Source organism: Balaenoptera ricei, chromosome 8 (genome assembly GCF_028023285.1).
Source record: "Balaenoptera ricei isolate mBalRic1 chromosome 8, mBalRic1.hap2, whole genome shotgun sequence".
Taxonomy (NCBI): Eukaryota; Metazoa; Chordata; class Mammalia; order Artiodactyla; family Balaenopteridae; genus Balaenoptera; species Balaenoptera ricei.
The window spans coordinates 98,188,998-98,214,874 of NC_082646.1; the positions used below are offsets into that span (position 1 = coordinate 98,188,998).

The following is a 25,877-nucleotide window of genomic DNA, read 5'->3' on the forward strand; positions in this document are numbered from 1 at the left end:
TGGATCCACCATGCCTCTCCCAGCATTCTGTGCTCCCGCTGCACTTAGAAGAAAATCCCTGCTCCTGTGGTGGTCCGCCCCTGTCCTCCTCCCAGGTCATCTCCCCATGCCCTTCCCCTCACGCACCCCACCCCATCCCCACCAGCCTCATCTCAGTTCCTAGAAGAGCGCAAGCCCATTCTTGCCTCAGGGGCTCCACAGAGACTGTTCCCTCTATTTAGAGCACTTGTCCAGCCTCTGCACATGGCAGGCCCCTCTCATTCTTCAGTGTTCAGCCTCCGTGGGGAGCCGTCCTTCCTCTTCTCTCTCATTGCACTCTATTTATTGCCTTTGTGGCACATGTATCTCTTAACTGGATTTACAGATTGATTTGAATTTAATAATAGTGATTTGACTTAATAATAGCGTGCAAGTGCCATGGAGGCAGTGACATGTCCATTTGTTGTTCAAACGCAGCCCAGGGTCATGCCTGTCGCTTGGCATAAATGTATTGCTCAGTTTTTACTTGCTGATTGGAGAAGGAAGGGCTGGGCCAGTTTAGCCAGACAGGAAAGGGATGGGGAAATATTTATGGAGCATCAATTAGGTACCAGCCATAGTCTGGCCACATTCATTCATCTTCTTTGATTTTAGGAGGAAAAATCATTTGTACTTTACAAGTGAGGAAACTGAGACAAAGGGTGCTTAGGCCAGGGATCACTCAAATTTTTACATGGGCCAAGCAGCAAACACAAATAAGTGAGTAGGTTGAGTGACAAATGAACAAACAAACCAGGAGCCCAGGCTCAATGATAATGGGCATTTAAACCATGACTTGATTGTCTGGGAGACCCTAGGGAGCGGTGGGGACTGCGGTAAACTTCAACACGCACTCCATCTGAGGAAAGAAGCTACTTTATGGAGCATCAGTTAGGTACCAGCCATAGTACTGGAGCTGATGAATGGTGTTACACTTTTTTGTTCGTTGCTTTCAAGGTCCTTCACCTAGGCCTTTGCCAGCCCCAAGAACCCCAGAACTTGGCTTTGGAACAAGCAAGCCCACAAATCCACACCTGACCATCACTGTGCTTATTCACATAGCCTGTTCACCACTCCCTGGTCCTGCTGGAGAAGTTTGGGTCATCAGAGTGTCTGGGTCATTCATTACTCACCCACTGATTCATTCACAAATACATGTTTTTTTAAAATTCAACTAGAGTTGATTTACAATATTGTGTTAGTTTCAGTTGTACAGCTTCAGATTCTTTTCCATTATAGGTTATTACAAGATATTGAATATGGTTCCCTGTGCTATACAGTAAATCCCTGTTGTTTATCAGTTTTATATATAATGTATATCTGTTAATTCCCATATTCCCAATTTATCCCTCCTCCCTTTTTCCCATTGATAACCATAAGTTTCTTTCCTATGTCTGTGAGCCTGTTTCTGTTTTGTAAATAAGTTGATTTGTATTTTTTATAGCTACTTTATTTATTTATTTATTTATTTATTTAGTTTTGGCTGTGTTGGGTCTTCGGTTCGTGCGAGGGCTTTCTCCAGTTGCGGCAAGCGGGGGCCACTCTTCATCGCGGTGCGGGGACCGCTCTTCATCGCGGTGCGCGGGCCTTTCACTATCGCGGCCCCTCCCGTTGCGGGGCACAGGCTCCAGACGCGCAGGCTCAGTAGTTGTGGCTCACGGGCCCAGCCACTCCGTGGCATGTGGGATCTTCCCAGACCAGGGCTCGAACCCGTGTCCCCTGCATTAGCAGGCAGATTCTCAACCACTGCGCCACCAGGGAAGCCCCGATTTGTATTTTTTTTTTAGATTCCACATGTACGTCATATCACATATTTGTCTTTCTCTGTCTGACTTACTTCGCTTAGTGTGATAGTCTCTAGGTCTATCCATGTTGCTGCATATGACAACGTTTTATTCTTTTTTATGGCTGAGTAATAGTCCATTGTATACATATACCACATCTTCTTTATCCATTCCTCTGCTGATGGACACTTAGGTTGCTTCCATGCCTTGTCTATTGCACAAATGTATGTTGACGTCCACTCTGTGCTGGGCAATATTCTCCATGCTAGGGAAACAGTGAACAAAGTCTCCATCCCCCTGGAACTCTCCTTCAGGGAGTAACTGGTGGGGTAGGGAGCTGCCCAAGACAGAGTGGTCCAGGAAGCCCTCTTGGAGGAGGTGACATCTGAGCAAAGACCTAAATGAAATAAGGGAGCAAACTGAGCAAAGAGCCAGGATCAGAGATTCTAAGCAGAGGAAGCTCCAGTGCCCAGATGCCCAGATTACCTAAGTGGAGCAGCTTGGGGTGTTCAAGGAATAGTGAAGGGGCCACTGATCAAAGAGGGTGGGGAGGAGGAGAGGGGAGGAATCCCTCACTCCCTTTACTGCGTTGGGTAGATGCCGGCTCCTGTCCGGGCTCTTGACTAGTGTCATATGTCACTCATCTGATCCCCCACCTTATGAAATGGGCATTATGAGACTCACTTCTTCACACGAGGGATGTGAACACAGAGAGGTTAAGTAACTTACCCCAAGTTGGCATCCATCCCGAGTGGCCAGTGTGTGGGATTCAAACCCACTGCCTCTGAGTCTCTTCCTTCTCACAAGCACGTTTTCCGCATCTTGCCAATGTCTGTACATCTAGCAGCCAGCGCAAGTCCTAGCAGCGTCCATGTTGTGAGGGAACGAATGAATGACTCTTGTACGTTTCCCTCTCCGTGGAGAGGAAACTCCATTTCTCTCCTCAGCTCCCCTCTCTTCTTTTTTCCTCCTCCTCCCTCGTTCCCTTCTGCCCCTTCTGTCCCTCCCCAGCCCAGCTTCCGTTTCCACTTCTCAACCCAGGGCCCTCAACTTCCACGTCTGGAGTCAAATCCTCCCCCAGTCTGGAAAGAATCTTCCCCAGTCTGAGCTGCTTTTCTCCACGTTGACAGCTGAAACATAAGCCCGGAACAAGCCTATCATCTCCCCCTCAAACCACCACCGTCCCCGGAGAGAGCTGTTTCTCTGTGGCATCCTCGTTCTCCCAAGGACCGCAGGGAGGAGCCTCCCATCCGCCCAGCCTCCTCCTCTGGCCCCACAGCCCAGGGCTGTTGGTCTGCCGTGGCCAGGCCTCCCAGAGCTGCCCCTCCTCGCCATGCCGGCTGCCCTGGTGCCCGCCCGTTCCTGCTCTTCCCAGCCCTGCAACAGCGCGTCTGTTCATTCAGCTGGCAGACCCCTCACCAGCTTCCCCGCTCACTCGTCCAAAGAAACCTCCCAGTGCCAGTCTTCACTGCCGTTTTCAAGGCCTTCTACAGAGGATGGGCCTGGATGTCCTGGATAGCTGTGGGACTTTATTTGCCAACAATGCCCCTTTGACATCTACCAAGTGAGGCTGTTCGCTAATACCTCTCTGCACTCCCATTCTGTGCCTGTGCCCACACACTCCCCTCCACCAGGAAAGCCCTTCCTCCCTTCTCTGCCTGCCTAAAGCTTCCGCAGCTGGAAGACACTTCCTCCAGGAGGCCTGCCGCTACTGCTCCAGCAGAAGCACTTCCTCCCAACTTGGAGCTCCACAGCACACTGTCTGCCCCTTACCGTCCACTTCTGTGCCTGGCTGTTCATGACTCAGGACACAGGGCCGGGACCTGGGTGCAAATCCTAGCTTTCCTTCCTGTTGGCTGAGTGACCTTGGGCAAGTAACCTAACCTCTCTGATCCCATTCTGTCATCTGTAAAGTGGAATACTAAGATTACCTTGGTGGATTCATTTAATGATTAGAGACTAAGTGAAGCCCCCAGCTCCATGCTGGCATGCCGCACATGGTGGCTGTGAAATAATTACTCCTCCTTTGCCTCTAGCTGCCCTGATGCCAAGGGTGTTACCTTCCACCTCCTCCAGGAAGCCCTCCCTGGCCTCCCAGGCTTAGTCCTTCCTTCCTCTTACACCCCCAGCACTTCATTAATGAGCACTTTTTCCCCCTTAGAACAGTTATTGAATGATTTTGTCTTTTATGCTAGATTCAGCTTATGAAGGTGAATGACATAATCTTACGTCAAGGAGCTCTTGGCTGAGTTCACCGCGGATCCTTGTAAACCCAGAAGGGTGGCCAGCAGGGAAGAGGAACCAGGAGCAGGCAGGCCACCCTGCTGAGCAGAGAAGGTGCTGTGTGCAGACACCAGATCTGATCCGCGCTTTACCTCTGCCTTGATTTTTCCTTCTTAAAAGTCACCTGGGTCTCTGAGATCTGGGGACTTGCAGGGGAATAAAGACACCCCCGCATTCCTTATCATCTGCAATTAAGTGCTCACTCCCATCTAGAAGAGGAGGATGCTTTGCCCATAACCTGCCTAGATGGAGCCTGCTGGGCAGGTAAATAGCACACAGAAAAGGAATTTATGACGACAGCTGGGAGATCATTAATTACTGCTGCCCCCCTCTGCCCGGCCACATGGAGCCCAGGGATCAGCCTTTTGTTTCCAAGGTTTAAACCCAGGCAGGAACTGTGAGGTCTCTGAGACCAGGAGCAAAAAGGGACCTATCTAAGATTTTCTTTTCTTTCTTTCAAAAAGACTCACGGGGAGATGGCGGGGGGGGGGGGCATTGAAGCACTGAACAGCGAGTCATTAGCTTCTTTCAAGCCTTGTACCTCGGCCGCTCTGGCACAAGGACCTACCAGCTCCCACGGCCCCCTAGAGCCTCCCCGCTCTGCTGAGGAAACAAATCCCTGCCTTAGCTGGGCTTTGCATTGGCTCAGAGGGAGAGAGCCTCAAGGGTTCCTTCTCTGGCAGGGCGGGGAGCAGCCCCAGGGAAAGGCCCAACAGATTGGGCTTCAGATCACACTGTGTGCCTGAGTTGGCAAATGATGAATCTATTTTGTTTTTATTATTGTTTTACTTTGATGAAACCCAAGACCCCACAAGGTGTTCTCACCCGTTGTCCTTTACTAGATGTATCTCCCTGGCACCCGTTCCTCCATTTTCTTACGTCTCCAAGGAGTTGGGGAAGTCATCACACAGAGAGGAGGTGAGGCAAGCAGGCTTGGTGTCAGGCTGACGTGGGCTCAAATCCCACTCGGGTACTTACTCTGTAACTTGGGCATATTGCTAAACTTCTCTGGCCTCAGTTTCCTCATCTGAAAAATGGGAATCATCACAGCACTCACCTCAAAGGGTTGCTGTTAAATGAGATGATATATGTATCATAGTCTGGATGCTGCAGAAGTAGACTCCAAGGTGAGCATTTGTGGATAAGGGATTTATTAAGGAAGAAACCAGAAAAAACCAGTAAGAAGTTGGGGGAGCAGAGCAGGGAAGGAGAGGAAGCCAAGAAAAGGAGTGATGGCAGGCGCCGTCCTGTAGAGGCTGTTCCAGCCTGACCCTGCCAGGAATTCTGGGGTGTAAGTTACATCTCTGAGTTTGTCTCAACTTGCGACAAGGGAGCTGGGCTCTCATCCTCCCACGCCCTCAGACATTGGCTGAGGGCCACCCGGAGCATGGGGGAGGGATGTAAGCTCCCAGACACTTCTGGCTCCCTGTACACGGGGACAGAGGGTTCCAGCAGCCCAAGGGCAACCTTCTCATGAGAGTGGCAGGTGCAGGCCTTCAGAGGAAGAAGTACAAGAAAGGGGGGCCTCGGAGGATCCCTGACAGCTGCTGTATATGAAGCTGTTACCTAGCACGTAGTGAGTGTGCAGCTTGTGGTATCTGGGATCAGAGTCACTGGACAGTTCGTGAAGATGTGTCACAGAGAGGTTAGGACCTTGACCTATAGATGAACAGCCCATCCATGCAGGGGCTGGAGTCAGTAAATCCTTTGGCAGATGTCATAGTCCTTTGGAGTGCTAAGCCAAGATCTTATTCTTATCACCTAAGAGTCCTTCTGTGCCTTCCCTGGGGGTTTGGACTACTCCCAGGGGCCCGATTCTGCTGGGAAAGTGATCTGTAGCCCAGCTCTGATCCTGCTTCGTCCTATTTCACTGGGTGGGTGGAGGCACCAAGATGTGTCCACTCCACTGTTGATGAGCCTTTGGGAGGAGTGGTAGGCAGAATAATGGCCCCCCAAAGATGTCCGTGTCCTAATGCCTGGAACCTATGAATATATTTTCTCACGTGGCTAAAGGGCCTTTGTAGACATGATTAAGTGAAGGGTCTTGAGTTGGGGAAATCATCCTGGGAGATCTGGGTGGGGCCAGTCTAATCACATGGGTCCTTAAAAGAGGCAAAGGGAGGTTTGACTACAGAAAGGGAGTGTCAGGGTGATGCAGCCTGAGAAAGATGAGGCTGGCCTTGGCTGACCTTGAAGACAGATGGGACCATGAGGCAAGGAACACAGGCAGCGTCTAGAATCTGGAAAAGGCAAAGAAAAGGCTTCTTCCTGGTGTTTCTGGAAGGAACACAGTCCTGCTAACACCTTGATTTTTGCGCAGTGCGTCCCATTTAAAAGGACTTCTGGCTTCCAGAACTGTGAGATAATAATTGTGTGTTGCTTTAAGCCCCTACATTTGTGATTATTCATTACAGCAGCCGGAGGAAACCATATTAGGTGGTGTGATGTGTCAGCTTGGCGAGACTGTAGTACCCAGTTACAGAAGCAAACACCAATCGAGGCGCTCCCCTGAAGGTGTTTTGTAACTGTGGCTACCGTCTGCAATCTGTTGACTTTAGGTATGTAGGAGGGCCTTATCCAATCAGTTGAAAGCCTGTAAGAGCAAAAACTGAGGTTTCCCAGGAAAGAAAGATTCTGCCTCAAGACCTCATTGACTCCTGTCTGGGTTTCCAGCTCAGGCTCCTATTGGTTCTGTTTCTCTGGAGAACTGACGGGTACAGATGGCTTCCGATGTTGTAGGCTATTACGGACAGTGCTGCTGTGGGCACTGTGGTGGTGGACACACATAGACGTTTCTGCTCATTTACCTCCATGGGGGAGCTGCCCTGTGGTTCAGAGCATTAGCGCCTTGGAGCCTGGTCTCCCAGCTCCCATCCTGCCCTCCCTCCATGACGGCTGCCTCCTGGCCCCCTGCAAGGGGAAGCCACTTCCCAGACACCCTCTGGGACAAGGCCAAATAAATGAGCCTGTGTCCGCCTATTTCCCTCTCCTGAGTTTCTCTCCCAGGCTCTTCGTTCCCTTTTCCTGGGGCCTCTGGTCCGTCTCCCTCCCTCCCGTGGGGCCTCCGGCGTGTCCTTGCATCTCTGTCGTCCCCCCCCCCCCCACCCCCGCACATCCTCTCTCGAATCCAAATCCCTCTGCCACTCTTCCCCTCTCATCCAGCCTGCCTCCTCTCTCCTCATCCCCCGGAGTCTCTCTGCCCCAGGGGTCTCTTTCTGCCAACTCCTCCCCCCACCACCTGCCTTCTCTCTGCTTCACTAATCTTGTCTAATTGCTTTCTGGAGCCAAGATTGGCACCATCGGAGCTGAGCCTGCGATGGGGAACCGGAGGTGACAGAGTGATGCTCCCAGACGCTCAAGGACCATTTAGGGGTTAGGAGGGCCTTTGGCCAATGGGGAGTAGCCGGAGGGCAGGGTGGGCCAGTGACTCTCCATCTAAGGAGGTGGAGGTGAGCGCGATTTGTTGATTCCCCAGGGCTCCCCAGGCAGGAAGGCCTTCCTGGGGCCCAGAGCTGGGTCCTGTCCCCCCAAGCACACTCCCCATTCTGTGTGCACACTCCTAGATGCCACACTCAGGGTGGGAGGCTGTGTTCAGCCCATCGCAGAGAGGAGCCCACGGCCAGGACCTCCCAGAGTGCAGGGCTACCTCGGGAATGAGAGGGTCCCAGGTCGTCCTGGGCCTTGTTCTTCATGAAACAAAGGTGCCGCCTTGGCCAAGTCCTCCATGGGGAGAAAACTTCACCACTACAGCCGGGGAACCTTGTGCAAGGATACTTGAGGCTCAGTTTACCCATCTATAAAATGGGGCTGATGGTGGTGCAGAGCTCAGTGCTGAGTGCACAAGGAGCCTGCTGGAGAGGGCGTCCCACGGTGCCTGTCATGCAGTGAGGGCCCCACAAAGACAGCCAGCGTTGTCATCTGGGAGCGGGGTGAGTGTCCTCGCCTGTTTCACCTGGAGAGGCGACTTTCTCTCTCTTTAGGGGGAGTTGATATAATCAGAGCTAGAAGCCTCGGAACATCAAAAGGCAAGCAACATTTGCATAACACTTTGGAAGGAATAAAAGCCCTTTTCATAGGTGATCTCATTTAATGCTCTTAACAGCCCGGGTGGGGGGTGGAGAATTATTCTTCTCATTTTGCAGAGGAGAAGATGCGAGTTCCAAGGAGTGAAGTAACATGCATGCCTGAGTGCACCCAGCTCTGAGCTGGGTTGGAGCAGGATTCCAATCCAGGACAGGCTGGCTCCAGAAGGTCCTCTTTCCCCTCGCTGGCCGCCTCCTGGCCGGGCAGGCACAGACTCTGATGGGCAAAGCAAACCTCAGGCTCTTTCTGTTTCAACATCAGTGCAGCTGCACGCTGCTTGCCGGTGTGCAAAGCATCCCACCTTAATTATCCTGCTTGATCATGACACAGGTTGCAGTGCAGGCAGGAGATCTTAGCCCCACTTTACAGACAAGCAAAGCACGGCCTGGAGAGATGGAATCACATGGCCGCAAGTGGCACAGAGCCATCTGTCTCCAAGCTCAGGGCTTCTGGTATGTGACCGTGGGCACAGCTCTTCACTGCTCTGAGCCTGTCACCCACCTAATCCTATCTCTGAAGGTTGTAGTGGGAATTAAATGACACAAGGAGGCAGAAAGCCTGGCATCGTCACAGTACCTGCTGGGTCCTCTATACATGAGCATTTTCTTTCTTTGGGAAATTCTTACATGAGCTTCTGAGGGCGGCTAGAGCTCTGGATGAAAAAGGATGAAAAAATGCACAGATATTTATTGAGTGTCTACTGTGCATATGTCAGAGGGTTCAATGGTGACAGACAGAGTGGCTGCCCACATGGAACTTACACTCCAGCCCAGAAGACAGAAAATACGGAAGCCACGAATTCATCTAATGACCGCATGTTGTAATCATTGGTATGAAAGTGGAAAAAGAAAACACAAGGAAGGAGGACTGCTTATCTGGTCAGGGAAGGCCTTTGAGAAGGGACCCCTGAGCCGGTGCCCTAAAGCAGGCAAAGGCTGGCCATGCACAACTGGGGAGAGGGTTCCAGGTTAAGAGGGCAAGGGGTGCAAAGGCCCTGGAGCAGGAATGGATTTGAGTGTTGCAGGATGGAGGGAAGAGCATTATGGCTGAGGCCCAGTGAGAGGTGAGGGGGTGGTTCTAGCCAAGGCCGGGGAGGTTGGCAGGGACCTGACCGTGAGGATCTGGTCATGGGTCTGGACTTTATTCTAAGTTGAATAAGAAGCCGTAGATAAGGTTTTAAGCGGGGAGGGACACGATGTAATTTTGACCTTAAGAAGTAAGCAATTTATAAGCTCATAAACAGTTCTAGTTGAAAGGATTTCTAAATAGGATCTAGTCCACCCTTGTAAGGTGCAGTGGGGAAACTGAGGTCCCAAAGGTGAGAAGAGGTGTCCAATGACACCCAGCACATCAGGGCAGAAGCAGCCCTTGAACCCAGGACCCCAGACTCCAGCTTCAGTGCTCCTTGCTTTAAAAGGCCAGCAGAAGCCCCAGGCCAGGCACCGCGTCTGTCTCCTTCAAGGATCATCCTTGCACGGCTCTGAGGGATAGCCTGAGGGACCACACCAGAATCTGTGCCTTCCCAGGTCAAACCAGTGGCCATCCCTTTCCCATGACGACTTTTGTTCCATGGCCACCATCTTAGATCCCTTGACACCAAAAAAATACATGTGGGCCAGGTTTGAGTTTTAAACCACACCCTCGCCATAGTAATTGCAATTCTGCCTGGATGTACTTGACCCCATGCAAAGAGACATCTGCTAGCAATTCTGGGAATGCAGTTAGCATTTTTGCTCTGTGATGCACAGAGCATTTCCCGTGCATGACCATGTTTCTCCCTCTTGGAGGGGAGTCCTGGCAGCACGACCCTCTTTTTGCAGATGGGGTGATGAGGCCAGGAGTGGCTGACTGACTTACACAAAGTCAGGGAGGGAAAGGGAGCAAGAGAGGGGGCCTCTCTTGGCAAGTGAAAGGGAAGAGAAAGAATAAAATGAGCACACCATCTCCGAATTCCAGCATTAGAACCTAAGAATCATTCTCCAGGCTCTGAGAATCATAAAATGATAGGGCTGATAGGCCTTAGAGATGGCTTGGTCCAATTGATCCTCTGGTAATTTTTTAAAAAATCCTATTTGGGAATAATATATATACAGTAAAATACATACATCTCCAGTATATAGCTTAATGATTTTTTTATATACCAAGTAACCACCGTGCAGATCTAAATATAGGTGAAGCCTGGCCATGCAGAACTGGGGAGAGGAGGGTTCCAGATTGAGAGGGCAAGATGTGCAAAGGCCCTGGGGCAGGAATGGATTCGAGTGTTGCAGGATGGAGGGAAGAGCATTATGGCTGGGGCCTAGTGAGAGATGAGGGAGTGGTTCTAGCCAAGGCCGGGGAGGTGGGCAGGGACCCATGCCATCAGCTCAGAAGGCTCTCCTGTGTCCCATCCCAGTTGATACTCTCCTTTCCTCACCCGCTTCAACCCCCAGGTAACTACTGTTCTGGCTTCGATCACCATCAGGCTGTTGTTCTTGTTCTTGAACTTTATATAAGTGGAATTGTATAGCATGAACTCCTCCAGACCTGGCTTCTTTCACTCAACCTGATGATTTTATGATCCTTCCATGCATGTTGTTGCACATGACAGCAGTTCTTTTTTTTTTTATAGCTGCTGTGTAATATTCCATCATGTGAATATATATATATATATATATATATATATATATATATATATAGGAAAACTGATTTATCCATTTTTCTGTGGATGGACATCGAGTTGTTTCCCATTTGGAGTACTTATAAATAAAGCTGCAACAAACATTGTGGTCCAGGTCATTTTGTGGGCATATGCAGGCATTTCTCTTGGGTGTGTAACTGGGAGTGGAAATACTGAATTGTCACGGGATTGACTTTAATAGACAGTGCCAAAGAGGATGGTTGTACCATTTGATGGTCCTAGCAGTGCATGAATGTTCTAGTCTGTCCATCTCCTCACCCATGCTTGGTGTCATCCCTCTGTTCAGTCTTAGTCAGCTGGTGATTCTGTATCTCATTATGGTTTTTATTTGCATTTCCCTGGTGAGTGATGATGCTGAGCACCTTTTCATAGACTTATCAGCTACTTGGATATCTTCTTTTGGGAAGTATCTTTTCAAGACTTTTGCCCAATTTCAACTGGGTTGTTTTCTTACTTTCTTATTGATTTGTAGGCGTTCTTTACATATTCTGGATACAAGTGCTTTGTAATACGTATGTATTGCAAATACGTCCTTCAGTCTGAGGTTTGTTTTTTACTCTCTAAATGGTCTGAGGATAGTTTGAGAAGGAAGAGAATAAATACTTATTGAGAGCTTCCTTTGTGCCAATCCAGGTGCTCTGCAAGTCTGTCTCACCTTAGCTGACGCTCGTCACCACTCAGGGAGGTGAGCCTCGTCACCCCCCACCTCTCCATGCCCCCGCACCACCTGACAGTAAGGGATTTAAGGAGCTGGCCCATGATCTCAGGGTTGGCAAGCGGCTGGGCTGGATTTCTCTGGTCCCAAAGCTCCCTCTCTCTGCTTTGGGTGTCAGTTGGAGAGGTAGAGGTCCCCCCCAACCCCCCACCCCTGTCCTTAGCCTGTCTTACCATCAACTGGCCAAGTAGAGAGAAAGATCAGGGAAGTGCATGTCTCTTTGCCTTCCCTGGAGTGAAGGCTTCCTAATTTAGCCGCCTTGTTTTGTTTGAAGTGAATTTCTTGGCATCTTTAACTAATTCACATTCCATTGCAGATTCGAAAGAGCTTCCAAAAGTGTCTTGAAAAGGTTGGCACTGTCTGGTGTTTGGGATTATTCTTAATGCCAATACCTTAAATGTATATAATTCCTTTCATTTAGAAAGTGCTTCCATGATGAATGTCTTATTGCATATTCATTAGATAAGCATGACAACAATTATTAGAGAGATCGTGTTCAGTAGGCTTTTACGGAGTCCAGAACTTCTGATTTGTCCTGATCTGCAGAACCTGGGGCTGGAGGTGCCTCGTGGAGCAAAACATCGGGACTCAGTCGGGGCCTGGCTGGTCCCAGGAGCCTCAGACATTTAACAGAAACAGCAGACTTTGGGTGTGTGCGTGCTGGGGCCAGCACGGCCAAGAGGAAACGGAGTTGCATTTATTATAAACTGTGAACCAAGACAGGCTTCCTGCCCAGCAGGAGAACAGGTAGGAAAGTGGCTGCTTGTCCGGGAGTTTGTCTCTCCCCTCGCATTCCGCAGTCGTTTGAGGAGTGCCCCTGGGAGCAGGGCCTGGGCCAGGGAAGCAGAGATGAGCCCGCAGGTCTCAGCGCTTCAGGAGTGAACCTGGACATTAATAAGCACCAGTGATTGAGCGCTCACTGCCTGCCAAGCCCAGAGTGGAGAGCTCCGCGGGCATTCGTGTTATTTAACCCTCACCAGGACCTGTGAGTGTGATTACCCCCTCAGGCTGGTGGGGAGCGAGGGAGAGCCCTGTGCACTGCTAACTCTGGCAGGAGGCGTGGGGCAAACGACCGGGCAGGGCATGGGGCCGGGGGCCTCCAAGTGGAGAGGATTCCGAGGAGATCGGGAAGCCTTCGGGGAGGGGGTGGCTTTTAACCAAGGCCCTTGAAGAATGGGTAGGATTTTGAGAGCAGAAATGAGGAGCGGGGGTCTTGCTGGCCAAGGCAACAACAGAGGCAAAGGCCAGAGATGGGAAAGCACGGGACAGGCAGCCGAGGATGGTGGCCAAGGGCATGCCCTGCCGTCAGCAAGACCCAAGTGTGAACCTGGGCTCTCCCCCTTACCTGCTCTTTGACCTTCAGTGCATGACATCACCTCCCCCTCACCAGCCTCCCCCAGCTGTTTTAAAAAATTGAGGTGAAATTCACATGACAGAAAATTAACCATTTTAAAGTAACAATTCAGTGGCATTTAATACACAGTGTTGTGCAACCATCACTTCTATCTAGTCCCAGAACATTTTCTTCACCCCAAAAGAAAACCCCATACACATCAAGGCCCCCTCCCCACAGTGCCTGGCAACCACTAATTTGCTTTCTGTCTCTATGGGTTTACCTATTCCAGACATTTTATATAATTAGAATTATACTATATGTGGCCTTTTGTACCTGGCTTCTTTCCCTTAGCATAATGTTTTGGAGGTTTATCCATATTGTAGCATGTATCAGTACTTCATTCCTTTTTCTGAGTGAATAATATTTCATTGAAACCCTATATTACGTTCATCTGTGTACTCATGTAAATATTGATGGACATTTGGGGTGTTTCCACCTTTTGGCTACTGTGAATAGTGCTGCTATGAGCAGTCGGATACAGGTGTCTGTTTAGTCCTGGCTTCGGTTATTTGGGGCATAGACCCAGGAGTAGAATTTCTGGGTCATATGGTTATTCTGTGTTGGACTTGTCGGGGAAGCATCACCTTTTTGAACCTCAGTTTCTACATCTATAGAATGGGGATGCTAATGATAGCTTTCTCATACAGGGTAGATGAGACAAGGTTTTTGAGGATTAAATGAAGTCCAACGCACAGGGTAGCGAGGGCTCAAGGTACCTTGGGAGAGGCCCTGTTACAGAGGACTGAAGGTTTTGGGCGGGAAGGATGAGGGGGCAGGGGTCCTTGTGCCTGGCCGGGCTCCGCTATGCCCCGAGCAGGGGGCTGTTGGAGGCCTTCTGCCTTTTACTCACCAAGGATGGGGCAGAGGGAGCAGGTGCTCTGGCAACCAGGCCCCCTTCCTGCCTTGGGATCCAGGGAGGCTCGCCTTCCCTGGCCCCGCTGTGCCGCCCTCACCCAGGGGGCTGGCTGTCGGATTCACCCCTGGAGCGCGGGCCACTGCCTGCCCCTCCCCCTCCCCTCCTTCTTTCAGAGCCTGCCATGGAGCTGTTCAGGCTTGGCAGGCAGCAGGGGTTCAGAAACCAAATTAACAGGTAAAAGTTCCCATTCTCTGCCTGTTACCCGCCTGGCTGAGCCGCATGATCTGTGACATAACAGGAACTGGGGGAGGGGGACCGGGGAGGAACCAGGTCCGGGAGAATCATTTAAGAGCGAGAGACCCCCGAGCTTGTGATGTGGAAGAGTGGCACCAGGGAAGCAGTCTCCTGTGACCCGCACTCCCTCTCCACTTTCAGAGTCGCCTCCCCCAGGCTGTGCGCCCTGAGTCACAGGGCCCAGGAGGTGGCAGAGGGGGACAGCGAGCTTTGCCCTGGGCATGACCCTAACCACGGGGCCTCCCTGCTCTCCATCTCTGCAGACGTGTTCAGGTCCCCTTTGTTAGTGGGAGGCAGGCCCTGGGGCCCAGCAACCAGGCAGAACTGAGGTCTAACCCAAGTGCAGCCACATAGGAGTTGCAAGTGACCTTGGGCAAACTATAATCCCTCTGAGCCTCAGCTCCATCTGTACAATTGGAGCTAACAAACCCTCTTGGCTGGGTTGTTGTTGGTATTCAGTGATATCAGGAGGGAAAGGGGGTTGCACAGCATGTCATAAGATTGGTGGGGGGTGTGTGTCAGTGGTCATGGTTGAAGGGACCGTGTCATGGTCAGTCGGTGTCTCAGGTTTGACTTCTGCTGGGCGTTGACTCTCGAGAAAGCAGGAACCGTGTCTGTCTCCTTTGTGTCCTAGGTCCGGCTCTCTGAAAGCAGAACCTAAGCGGGGATGGTTGTGCAAGTGAATTATTGAGGAAGGATTCTCGGGACCAGAGAAAGGAGCAGGGTGAGGCAGAGGAAGAAGCTAAGCAAGGACGGGGTTCAAGAGCACTCTAGCCTCAGCCGGATCCCGGGGGAGCTCTGGAAAGTGAATGACATTGCAGAGTTTGTGCCCAGTACCCTCTGTCGGGGACTACAGGCTATGCCTGGCGATGGGACAGGTGTGTAGCCTCCCAGGCATCTCTGCATGACGTGAATCCAAACAGCCAGGGCCAGCAGTCCCCCCCAGAGAAGGGGCAGGTGGAGACTTCTGCATCCAGCGCTGCTGCGTCGAGGGAGGGGTGCGCCCTCCAGGTGAGGACGCACACACCCTAATCCCTTACTCTGGAATTAGGAAGAAAACTCCTCCGGCTGTGGCACCTGACGGACTTAGGTGTGAAGCCCCTTTCTACCGCTTACTAGAATCATCCACCTCCCTGGGGTTCCGTTTAGAGACCCACCTCCCGTTTAGAGACCCACCTCCCACATAGGATCCAGAGGAGGACACATCAGATGCCATGGATACAGCAGCTCCGCCATAGCCCCTGAGCACCTTTTGGGTGGGTGGAGTCAGTCTTTCTGCTCTCACCGTCTGCATGGAGACCATCCCAGGACGGGTGTCTCCTGCCTGGCCTGGCCTGGCCCGTGAGAGCTCCTTCCCTCCTACAGACGGGAGGTGGACTAGTGATCTCTAATAACCCCTGTCCCCAGGGCCAGGAATGAGAAACACAGCTGGAGCCTTCAGTGTCGGGGTCAGCCAAGGCCTGGGATTTCCCCAGAGGTGTTTGTCCCGAAATGATTGATTTATTCTCATTGTTATTTAGCAAGTGATACATGGATACATTCCCCTTATTCAAATAAAGGACACATTTCAGGGAAGGTTAGAAGCCCTAATGCCAGGGTCCTTTCCCCACGTCTCTGAGGAGTCCCCACGGTTTGTCCAGAAAACTGATGTTAAGTCCACAGCCATGTTTGCATGTGGCCCAGGTGTGGTCAGGAAAGCCCCCCTTCTGGGCGGGGCTGCCAGGGGTCTGGGAGGGACCCACAGAGCAGTGAGGGAGCTGCGGCTGGGGTTTCCCCCAGATGTAGATGGAGCTGTAAATACTAATAATAGCTTCCACTTACTGAGGCCTACTCCACCCAGACACCATGCTGGGCAATCTCCTTGTGTCTTCTTTTTTTTTTTCAAGATGGAAGTCAGCATTTTTTTTTTTTTTAAGATTTAATTCTTTTTAATTATTTATTTATTTATTTATTTATTTATTTATGGCTGTGCTGGGTCTTCGTTTCTGTGCGAGGGCTTTCTCTAGTTATGGCAAGCGGGGGCCACTCTTCATCGCGGTGCGCGGGCCTCTCACTATCGCGGCCTCTCTTGTTGCGGAGCACAGCCTCCAGACGCGCAGGCTCAGTAATTGTGGCTCATGGGCCCAGTTGCTCCGTGGCATGTGGGATCTTCCCAGACCAGGGCTCGAACCCGTGTGCCCTGCATTGGCAGGCAGATTCTTAACAACTGTGCCACCAGGGAAGCCCTCCTTGTGTCTTCTTGTTTAACTTTATGAACGAGAAGTGTCATGTCCCTGTTTTACAGGTGAGGAAACTGAGGCTTAGAGGGGTTCACATAAGGTGTCCAATAGCATAATGAATGGTGGGCCCAGCATTTGAATTCAGCCTCAGTCACCGATGAGGCTGCAGGAGCCCCTGATTCTTGTTTCTGTCGGAACCGGCCTGGCTTTCTCCCAGGTACAGGGCATGTCATCCCGGGGACTCAGGCCCTTCAGATTCTTCCTCACCTCACTTTTGCCCATCTGCGGGGACTTATCCCCCTTCCTTTCACTTGAGCATGGAAAATCATTGAATACCTCGCCTCATTTTGTAGAGGAGAAAGTAGAAGCCCAGAGAGGGCACATGACCTAAACGGGGCACACAGCAAAGCTGTCCCAGAGCTGTGACTAGAATGAAGGTTTCTGCCTCGTGGTCAGCATTCTTGATCTTTTGACCTTATTGCTTTAAGCCAACACCAGACTTTGCTGTGGGTGTGGGTGTGTGGGGGGTTGAGTGTGTGTGTGAAGAGCCAGAATGTGTCGGGAAGGGGGCACAGGAGGCCCATGGGGAGAGGAAGGAAACATCTCTGCTGGGCCACTTTCATCATATACAGCTGAGCACGGGCCAGCAGAGCCTGGCTGGCTCTGAGTAAAAACAACTGCATCCTGGCTTTGTGTGCCCCTCTCTACATCTACCTGGAGAGTCACGCTTCCTGTTTGTCATCTGGGTTAGTACTGCATCCGCGGAGGTTGGTGGCCAGAGCACTTGCCCTGTGGTTGAGCAGGGAGCCTTATGTAAATTCTTATTTCTCAGGCAAGAGAAATAGATCCAATGTCCCCCGGAGAAGTTTCCATCAGCCTCCCGGGAGGGGGCTTCAGAGCTCCAAAGACCAAGGCTTGAACTTCAGACGAAGAAGGAAAACCCTGGACCTGAAGTGGCCCCCGTCAGCCCCTCCATGAATTTCCTTTGGCTCCCCACTAGCCCAGGCTCTGTCTCAGCGCCCGTGACCCACCGGCTCCCTCTCCTCTCCCGTTTCACGCCTCCGCCAGAGCACAGCCTGCTTCCTGCTCCCTCCACCTGGCGTGCAAGTTGAGGCCCTTGAGCCACTGCCTTGGCCGTGCCCTCTGTTTGGAAAGCCTTTCCTCCCCTTCGCCTTCTCCTTGGACTTGAGCCTGCGCATCTAGGAGCTCTCCCGCATCTTCAGCGGTGCTGCCGTCCATTCATCTAGTGTCCAGTGGCCGGCAAGTTGAGGCTTTGGGGGTACAGCAGTGAGTGGTTTAGAACATTCCCCAGCCTCTGCCCTCTTCCAGCTACTTGTGAACAGCACCTTCCACTTGGCCTCACTGCAAAGACAGGGAGTCCCTCCGCCCTCCCGCGGCGCCTAACACAGAGATTTATACAGTAGGCACTCAATGAGCGTTTGCTGAATGAAGAAACGAATGAGAAAAATCACTTTCCTACCTTCCATTTTAATGTTCTGCAGGGCCTTCTCCACCTGTTGGTCTAGTACTATATGCCACGTTCTGCTTCAGGCATTGAGTTTCTATGTTCCCAGGGTTTATTAATTCTTATTATTATTAATAATAAAAGAGCTAACTTTGGTCTGGCTCTTCCTGTGTGCCAGATGCTGATCAAAGTGTGCGTTACCTCCTCACAAGAATGCTATCGGTAGGAGCTATGATTAGCCCCATTTTACAACTAAGAACCAAGGCTCAGAGAAGTTCAGGAATTTTCCCAAAGTCACACAGCTAGTCAGAGGTGAGAGGTTTCTAACACCAGCGGTCTGACTCCAGAGCCCAGTGTTTTACGTTTATCAAGTAAATGAATGACTCATACTGCTTGATATTTTTGTAACTGAAGGAGTTAAGTCACACAAGTAGCTACATTGGCCCTACTTGTACAAACGAAAGTGTGCACACCATGTACACAAGCACACATAAGTACCCTCCCCCTTGGCTCTCTCCGTGTGCCATCTGTGCTGGAGTTTGTCACAGTGTCCCTTACACTCATCTCTCGAGGAGACCACACACTGGCCCCTGCATCTGAGGGTCCTTATATGGTCTCTTTGCTCAGCTGGACCTGTGGTTTCTGTGCCCTAAAAGATGGATTGTTCTTAAATGCAGCTGGTTTGGGGAAGATTTTTGTGGAGGGAGAAGGGAGGGAAAAAGTGGAGGGGAAATGAACAGTGAGGGATAAACCCCAAGTTCCGGGCTAAACCTCGAGGCCAGGTTCATACAATGCTCCAGGACATCCCAGCTTGGTGGGTGTGGATGCTTCTCAAATCTAGCAAGACATTCATTCATTCATTCATTCATCATCAAAAGCTTAGGTGCTCATGCACTTAAGAAATGAAGGTGGAATTTGGGGCATTAGTGATCTTCCAGCGGAGGCAGGTGGACCTTACTGCATAGGCACTGGTGAGCTACAGAAGGTTGTTGAGCGGGAGACTGGCATAGTCCAAGCTCTGCTCCTTGAAGATCTGGCTCCCCACCCAGTGGAGGATGGAATTGGGGGTGGGAGCAGCAGGGAGATTGTGAGGAGGCTAATGGCTGTGGGGCAGGTGAGGGAGGATGAAGGCTCGGATTAGGGAAGTGGAGCCCATGGAGGTGGCAGGTAGAGGGGAGGGGGCAATGTAAGGAGATGTTTCTAGGTAGATGGGACCGAGCTCTCTATCTGAGGAGTAGAGAGTGGAATCCAAACACCTGAACATTTGGGAGACTCTGTGATTAGGAGGATTCCTGGAGGGGCCATTTCTGGGTAAATAATAGCAGTGATAGTTATAATAGGTATTACTGGAATCTGACTCTGTGCCAGGCACTGGCTAAGTGTTTTACGCGTTCTATCATATTAAATACTCACAAGAAACCCCTGAGGTAATTACTGTTCTCGTCTCCATCTTGCACCTGGGGAAACTGAGGCACGGTTAACTTGACAGAGATGACACAGCCAGGAACTGATAGAGCTGGGATTCAACTCCAGGCAGCTGCCTGCAGACCGTCCCCAGGTAACCCCTGCCTGCCGCTGTCTCTCCATCCGCAGGCCGGCAGGAGGCCGGCTTCATTTCTGGAAAGGACATGCATTTCCAAGCTGGAGAGCTGAGAGGAGAGGACTGGGGGCGATTTAGGGTCACATGAAAAGCGGTGAGAGGGCAGAAGTGGCACCTCGGGGAGAAGGCCGGCAGCCTGCCTGGGCTCCCCGTTCTGTGTGGTGGGGACATCAGCCCAGAAGATTAATGAGAGGGCAGGGGAGGGAGAAAAGGAAGGAAAGGAAAGAAGAAAAATTGCTGCCCATTATACCTGTCCTTTGGCAAGGCCGGGTAATTAGCAAACCCTCGGCACTAAAATATTTCGTTTCGGTGTAATTGCAAAGTAATTATGTGGTATGGGTTGTGTATTAATCGTGTTGATTAATAACACTCAGGTAGTAATTAAACATCTGCTTCATAATCGAGTGTAGGCTGAAGCTTAACATACACGCATGCGTTCCTGTGCAAAGCTCCTTCGTCCCTGTGTGTGTGTGTGTGTGTGTGTGTGTGTGTGTGAGAGAGAGAGAGAGAGAGAGAGAGAGGGAGAGAGAGAGGGAGAGAGATAGAGAGCACGAGCCTGGCTGAGTTAAGAGACCCCTCCCTTCCCCACTGTACAATGAGCCCTTTGTGCCTCCAGCCCCACCTGGAACACAGGGAGGAACTGACATGGGCCTGGGCTGTGCCAGCCTGCAGCCCATCTCAGAACAGAACCCAACTCTCCCAGTGTGTCTCTTTCCTGGCTGAGCTGCCTGGCAAGCAGGTTGTGTACAGGGGCTCAAGGGTTCCACACACAGCAATGTGCTAGAGTGTCTTAGAACTCACTTTGCTATCAGTATTAGACTGCTGGGCTTTGAGGGTCCTTTCTTGGACAGATTACTTTTCTCCAGAGCGGGGAGAAAGTTCTTATTATAGGAATCACCCGGGCTAAGGCCCAGGGAACATCCCTTCACATCTCTTAGGGCTGAATTTAATGATCTGATCACAGATGCTGCAGGGACCAGAGCAGGATGCCGACCTGGGTGCCTGGAGCTCAGGTTCTAGCTTGGATCCTACCCTTACTTGCTGTGTGATCTTGGGCAAGTAGCTCTCCTTCTCTGTCCCTTGGGTTCCAGGTCTATAAAACAAAGAAAACTGAGCTTAAGGTCTCAGTCTCCAAGGGCCTTTCCAGATCTGCTGTACTCAGATTCTAATTTGGTTTGTACTAATTAGGAATCAGAGACAATTTAAATTCAATACATATGATCCTTAGTGAGTAAACAATTGGAAATAATTCCTTTCTTTATGACTTCTCAAAGGCTCATTCATGAGCAATGAGAACCCAAGCTAAAATCAATAGCTTTTATTTTCAGACAGAGAAATTGCAGATTCTTTGAGCTGCTGGGCATTGCAATTCATTCTTGTATTTTAAAATTTTATGTTTATGTTTATGGACTGCCATTAGGTATATGGATCCGTCCTGAAGGTTGATTTTTTTAATTAACTTAACTCATTTTACTTATTAGTTCCCATTTATAGCTTGGGTTTAATAAGCACATGGCGCAGAAGTCATAAAACAGCCCTTTTCTTTAGCAATATTTTAAAATCAAGACTCTTCTCTGAGTCATCCCACGTTTATTTGCTCATAATTTGCTTCTCCTATGATTTGAGGCCCAGCACTGCCAATTCCAGCCACTCGTTTGACTTTGAATTTCAGTGTCCTCACTTGTAATAGGGGAAGGTCACCACTAATTAATAAAAGCAAAAAATGCTTACATTGCAGGAAGCAAGCATCCAACAATCACTTACAATCTTCAGAGTGCTTATTGTATATTATCTGGTTGAATCTCACATCTCTTTGAAGCGGTTTTATTTTTTTCACTTTATAGGGGAGGAAACTGAGGCCCAGAGAGGTAAACTGACATGCCTGAGAGCACACGGTGACAGTGGCAGAGCCGGGATGCAAATCCACCTTGTCTAAATTCAGTCATCATCTTTCCCCCCACATCTGCGTCCCCTCCCCACAACCTGCCGGTTTCAGTATCCCCCCCTACCTTCCCCACCCCTCCAGCATCCCTTTATCCACCCCCACCATCAGGCCCTGCCCATCCTCCTTCCATCCTCTCACCATCTGTTTCCACTTGCCTGGGCTCCTTGCTGCTCTTCAACCACCAGAAGCACACCTCTGCTCTATGACCTTCAGTGGCTCCCCTTTTTCTATGGATAGAGTTCATCATCCTCGGCCCAGCATTCAAGGACCTTAATCATCCAGCCCCTTCCTATTTCATTTCCCATGCTACCCCTACAGGCAGCCTTGCCTCCTGGTCCTGAATACTCACCTCACACTTGGGCACCTCTGTGCCTTTGCTCACCCTGGTCCCTTTGCTCACAGTGCCCTCCTCTCATCCCCATACATTCAAATCTGCCTCCTCCTCCAGGAAGCCTTCCCTGGGGCCCAAGCAGGAAGGGGTCCTTCCCTCCTCTGAACTGAAAGCAATGGGATGAGCCCTCCTAAGCCACCTTAAACTATGGAGACAAGGACATTGTCACCCTTCCCCATAACAGGAGCTCCTTTGAAGGCATAGTTGGTGCCTCTCTCATCCCTGGCACCCCCGGAGTCCCCAGTACACAGCAGGTATTCAATTAATGCTCACCAAATGAGGGAATGCTCCCGTTCCTTGAGGTCTCCAGGAAGCAGAACTCCTTGTGTCTTCTCTGTGGCATTCAGGGCCAGCCCAATGCAAACTTGGGGAGAGAGTTTGTCCAAGTTCTATCGACTTCCAACAGCTCTGCCCCCCTCTGTTCCTGGATGCTTCCTTCTGCCTTCCTAGAATGATCGCATTCCTTCTCAGTCAGCGACTCGAACATGAAACCATGAAACCTCTCTCCTCCCATCAAAACTTACCTGTCTTGGGCCCTATTTACTCAGCTTACTGCTACATGAATGGCCTTCTGGTTTCTGGCAAATGAAATCCAGCTGTGATGTTAATGGCGAATCATGGTGAAGAAAAGTAGACACGGAGGGGCTGAGCACCACTCCGTATCTGAGCCTGAGGACCCTGTGCTTTATAGATGTGGAAACTGAGGCCCAGGGGAGGGGCAAGGGGGACTTACGTAAAGGCCTTGGCTGGATTCCCAGTCATGGCTCTCTAGGGAACGCTACTAATTCCTGGGTTATCTTGGCCACTGGGATTCGAACTACAGCCCTGTCTGTGGGCACGGCACTTTATAGAATGCACGCCTTTTCCCTTAGGTAGTCATCTTAGCAGCTCTGTGAGGGTTCACTGCGGCTCAGAGAGGCCGGTTGCATGCCCTGATCACACAGCCAGTGGCTAGTGGCTGGAGTACAGGTCTGGCTGGTCCCCAGCGGGTGCAAGGTACACTCACTTGCTGGCTTCCCTGCCCGCTGGCAGCAGCCCCGGGTATATACCAGGCTCGATCTACAGGATCTGTTCCCGGCTGGGACAGGCATCCCGAGGGACCACGGAGGAGACTGAGCCGAGGAAGAGGCCGAGGGCAGGATGTGCTGCTCTCCTGGGCAGCAGTCAGGGGAGTAGGGATCCGGAGACAAGTGATGCAGGCCAGGCCCACACAGCAGGACCCGTGAGCACAGGCCCAGCTCACAGCCCACAGAGCAGGGCTGCCTGGGCCACCATGGGATGGCCAGGGCCTTCTGCCTGCCCACTCCCCTGCCCCATTGGCCACTCGGCCACGTCCTCCCCATTCGGCATTTCTGGGCCCGGACTCAGGGCAGCAGCTTCATTCAGCAGTGAGCCACCCACAGTTACAATGTACACGCGTTCACACACTAAACTCTCCCACCCCTCCCACGCAGACGTGGGCGTTGCCCACCCTCGCATATCATGTGAGCTCGTTTGCATGCGTTTATGACACACACGCTCCTGAATTTCTCTCGTGCTCATTCTGTCTTAAACAGTCTAGACAGTGGCACCCCACAGCAATCAAGAACTTCTGCTCTTAAATCAACTATGGGGTTCAAATCCAATCGGTGCTGTTTAACAACCATATGTCGGCTCATTACTTAACCTCTCTGAGCCTCAGTTTCTCATCAGTAAAATGGGAATGCTGGCAGTGTTAGGATTAAATGGGAAAATGCGTGGAAAGCACCGACCACAGGACTGTTCCATCTCATTTCCCAGCTGCCTGTCGGGCAGCCTTGGCTCCAGATTCCCCCCTCCACTGGGTATCTCCATGCCTTTGCTCACCCAGGCCCCCCTGCCCACAGCGCCCTGCTCTTGTCTCCACACACACACATCTGCCCCCTCCTCCAGGAAGCCTTAACGTGCCTGCGGGTGTCATCAGTGCTGCTGCCATAAGGACATTGGAAGAGGAGGAGCTTTACATTGGCATCTCTGCCTGTGAGTTGGGGGATTTAGAGCTGACTCGGAGACGTTGTCGGGACTGATGCTGTGTCCGGCGCCCCCTTTCACAGAGGGAGAAACTAAGGCCCCACGAAGGGGAGGTCGTGCCTGAGTGCTCACAGCAAGTTAATGCCGTGTTGGGGCTGGAACCCAGAATGCCTGCCTGTGGATCCGTGGGGTTCAATGCTGCCACCTCCTCCTAGGAGACGAAACCACCCCCCCACTGCCATGTTAACTGAGGGGGTGGTCTGCTTGTCTCAGCAGGTTTGAGGGAGCGTGGGCGGGGGTGGAAATGAAAGGTGGAAGCTGGGGGTCCCCCTGATGAGCTTCTTCATCAGCTGTATGTGTGAAGAGGAGGCCCAGAGAGGCTGAGACACATCTGTCATCCGGACAGGGGCTGAAGCAGGGACCACAGGCAGCCATGGTGAGCCCAGGAGAAAGGCACAGCCCCATAGCATGCTGCTAGAAGAACGGTCTCCATTGCCACCTCTTTCCTACAGCCATTTACTTATTTCTTCATCCTACCCTTATTGGGAAAAGCCGAGAACGCCACGCCTCCCGGGGAATTCGCCCCCCACCTTCCACCCCTCCCCAGTTCTCATGCACTGGCTGCCGTCTGGTGACATTAGCTCACCAGCTTGCAGAGTGCTAATGACATTTTCATTTTGCTGGCTGGTGAAATGTGGGCTGGGGTGTGGGGAGCCCGTGGGCAGGTGGGGAGTTGCAGCTGCGGGGAGAGGTAGGTACGCTGGGCTGGGGACCCACGCTGGTCCGTGAAGGCAGAGACGGGGATGGACAGTGGGAGCAGCGGGAATGAGTCACTGGTGGCATTGAGAGAGTTTTGTCTAAAGACTTGCCGAGGGCACAAAGCAACTCCCCGTGCAGTGCTCCGGCTCCCTCTGCAGCACTCACAATACCCTCCCTTGTGTCCCCTCCCTAACATTTATTGAGCGATTGCTGTGAGCCAAATGCTTTGCTGGGGCTTCACAGACTTAGGAGTGTCATTTTCACTCCCTGCAATCCTCAAAGAGAGATGCTATTAGTATCCCTGTTTTACAGAGGAGGAGACTGATGCTCTGAGAGGACCCCTGACTTCCCCAGGGTCTCCCACTCCTGGAAAGAGTTTGCCCCAACAAGTGACCGAGGTCCACCTGCCTCCAAGCCCATGCTCCCGGCCACCGTGGGCACCGCCTCCCATAACTTGTCTGGGCTTGGACAAAGTCAGGAAACAATTCTCCATTCTGGCCTGTGACCAGCATTCACCTGTCAGGCAGGCAGCAGACCCTGTGCCCAGGTTGCTCCAGGGGTGCAAGTCTGTCGACGACAAAGGAGGGTGTGGCCCAGGAGAGAGCACCTGGCCATGATGAGTCAGGAGGGACCTGGGGTTTAGGCCTCACTCTGACACCAACTTGCTCTGTGACTTGGGGCAAGTCACTGCCCCTCTCTGGGTGTCGGTCTCCTCGCTGATAAAATGAGGCCATTGGTCTGGCTGGATGGAGCATCCCAGGAATGCATTTTCACACGAGGAAGAATCTCTCCACCAATGCGCATGAACTCTCAGAGTTTCCTCCCACTCAGACATATAAAATTATGTTTCACATCAAAGCAAATCGGGAAACATTTGTCAAGCCTCCTGCTCTGCAAAGGGCACCGTGCTAGACACAGTGGGCGTGACACTTGCGTATTTTTATTCAGGACATACACACACAGGCATATACATATCTTGGAACTTTTTGCAGGCAAGTTCGGCTGGGACCTAGACGATGGCTCCCCAGTCCTGATGCCCAAGCCCAGTCTCCTTCCGGCTGCCCCTTCACACTCTCTCCTCAGGGCCCGGAGCACATTTCAAAAAAAAAAAGAGACCTCGGGCAGTGTGAGCGATGGCATCCCCCCCACGAGGCAGTCACGGCTGGTTCTGCTTGTCTTGACAGGTGGGCATCTCCTGGACATCCCCGAGCTTGCAGGGAGCAGACCTTGCTACCCCATCATCCAAGCTACGTGAACCCTTTGAATTTGAACTTCTAAAAACGTGGGCACAATCTTTTTCCAGACTTCTCGACGCAGGCTACCCAGGTAAGGGAGCTCAGGCTGTTCAGCACGGGGTTTTATGCTGCTTTTGCTGTTTTTGGTGCTGCTAATAGCAGCCA

General features: G+C 51.5%; 1 protein-coding gene across 4 annotated transcripts in view; it reads left to right on the top strand.

The window, feature by feature from the left end:
• The window catches only part of TSPAN18 (tetraspanin 18), a 182,163-nt gene that overhangs the window by 94,709 nt on the left and 61,577 nt on the right, over nt 1–25,877 (top strand). For 2 of the 4 annotated variants that reach the window (XM_059931432.1, XM_059931433.1), the window contains one exon: nt 25,662–25,803. The gene's annotated coding sequence lies outside the window, so the exon portion shown is untranslated. Of the gene's footprint in view, nt 1–12,480; nt 12,549–23,694; nt 23,728–25,661; nt 25,804–25,877 lie in introns of those variants that run through there. The other 2 variants (XM_059931435.1, XM_059931434.1) reach the window with 2 other exon arrangements.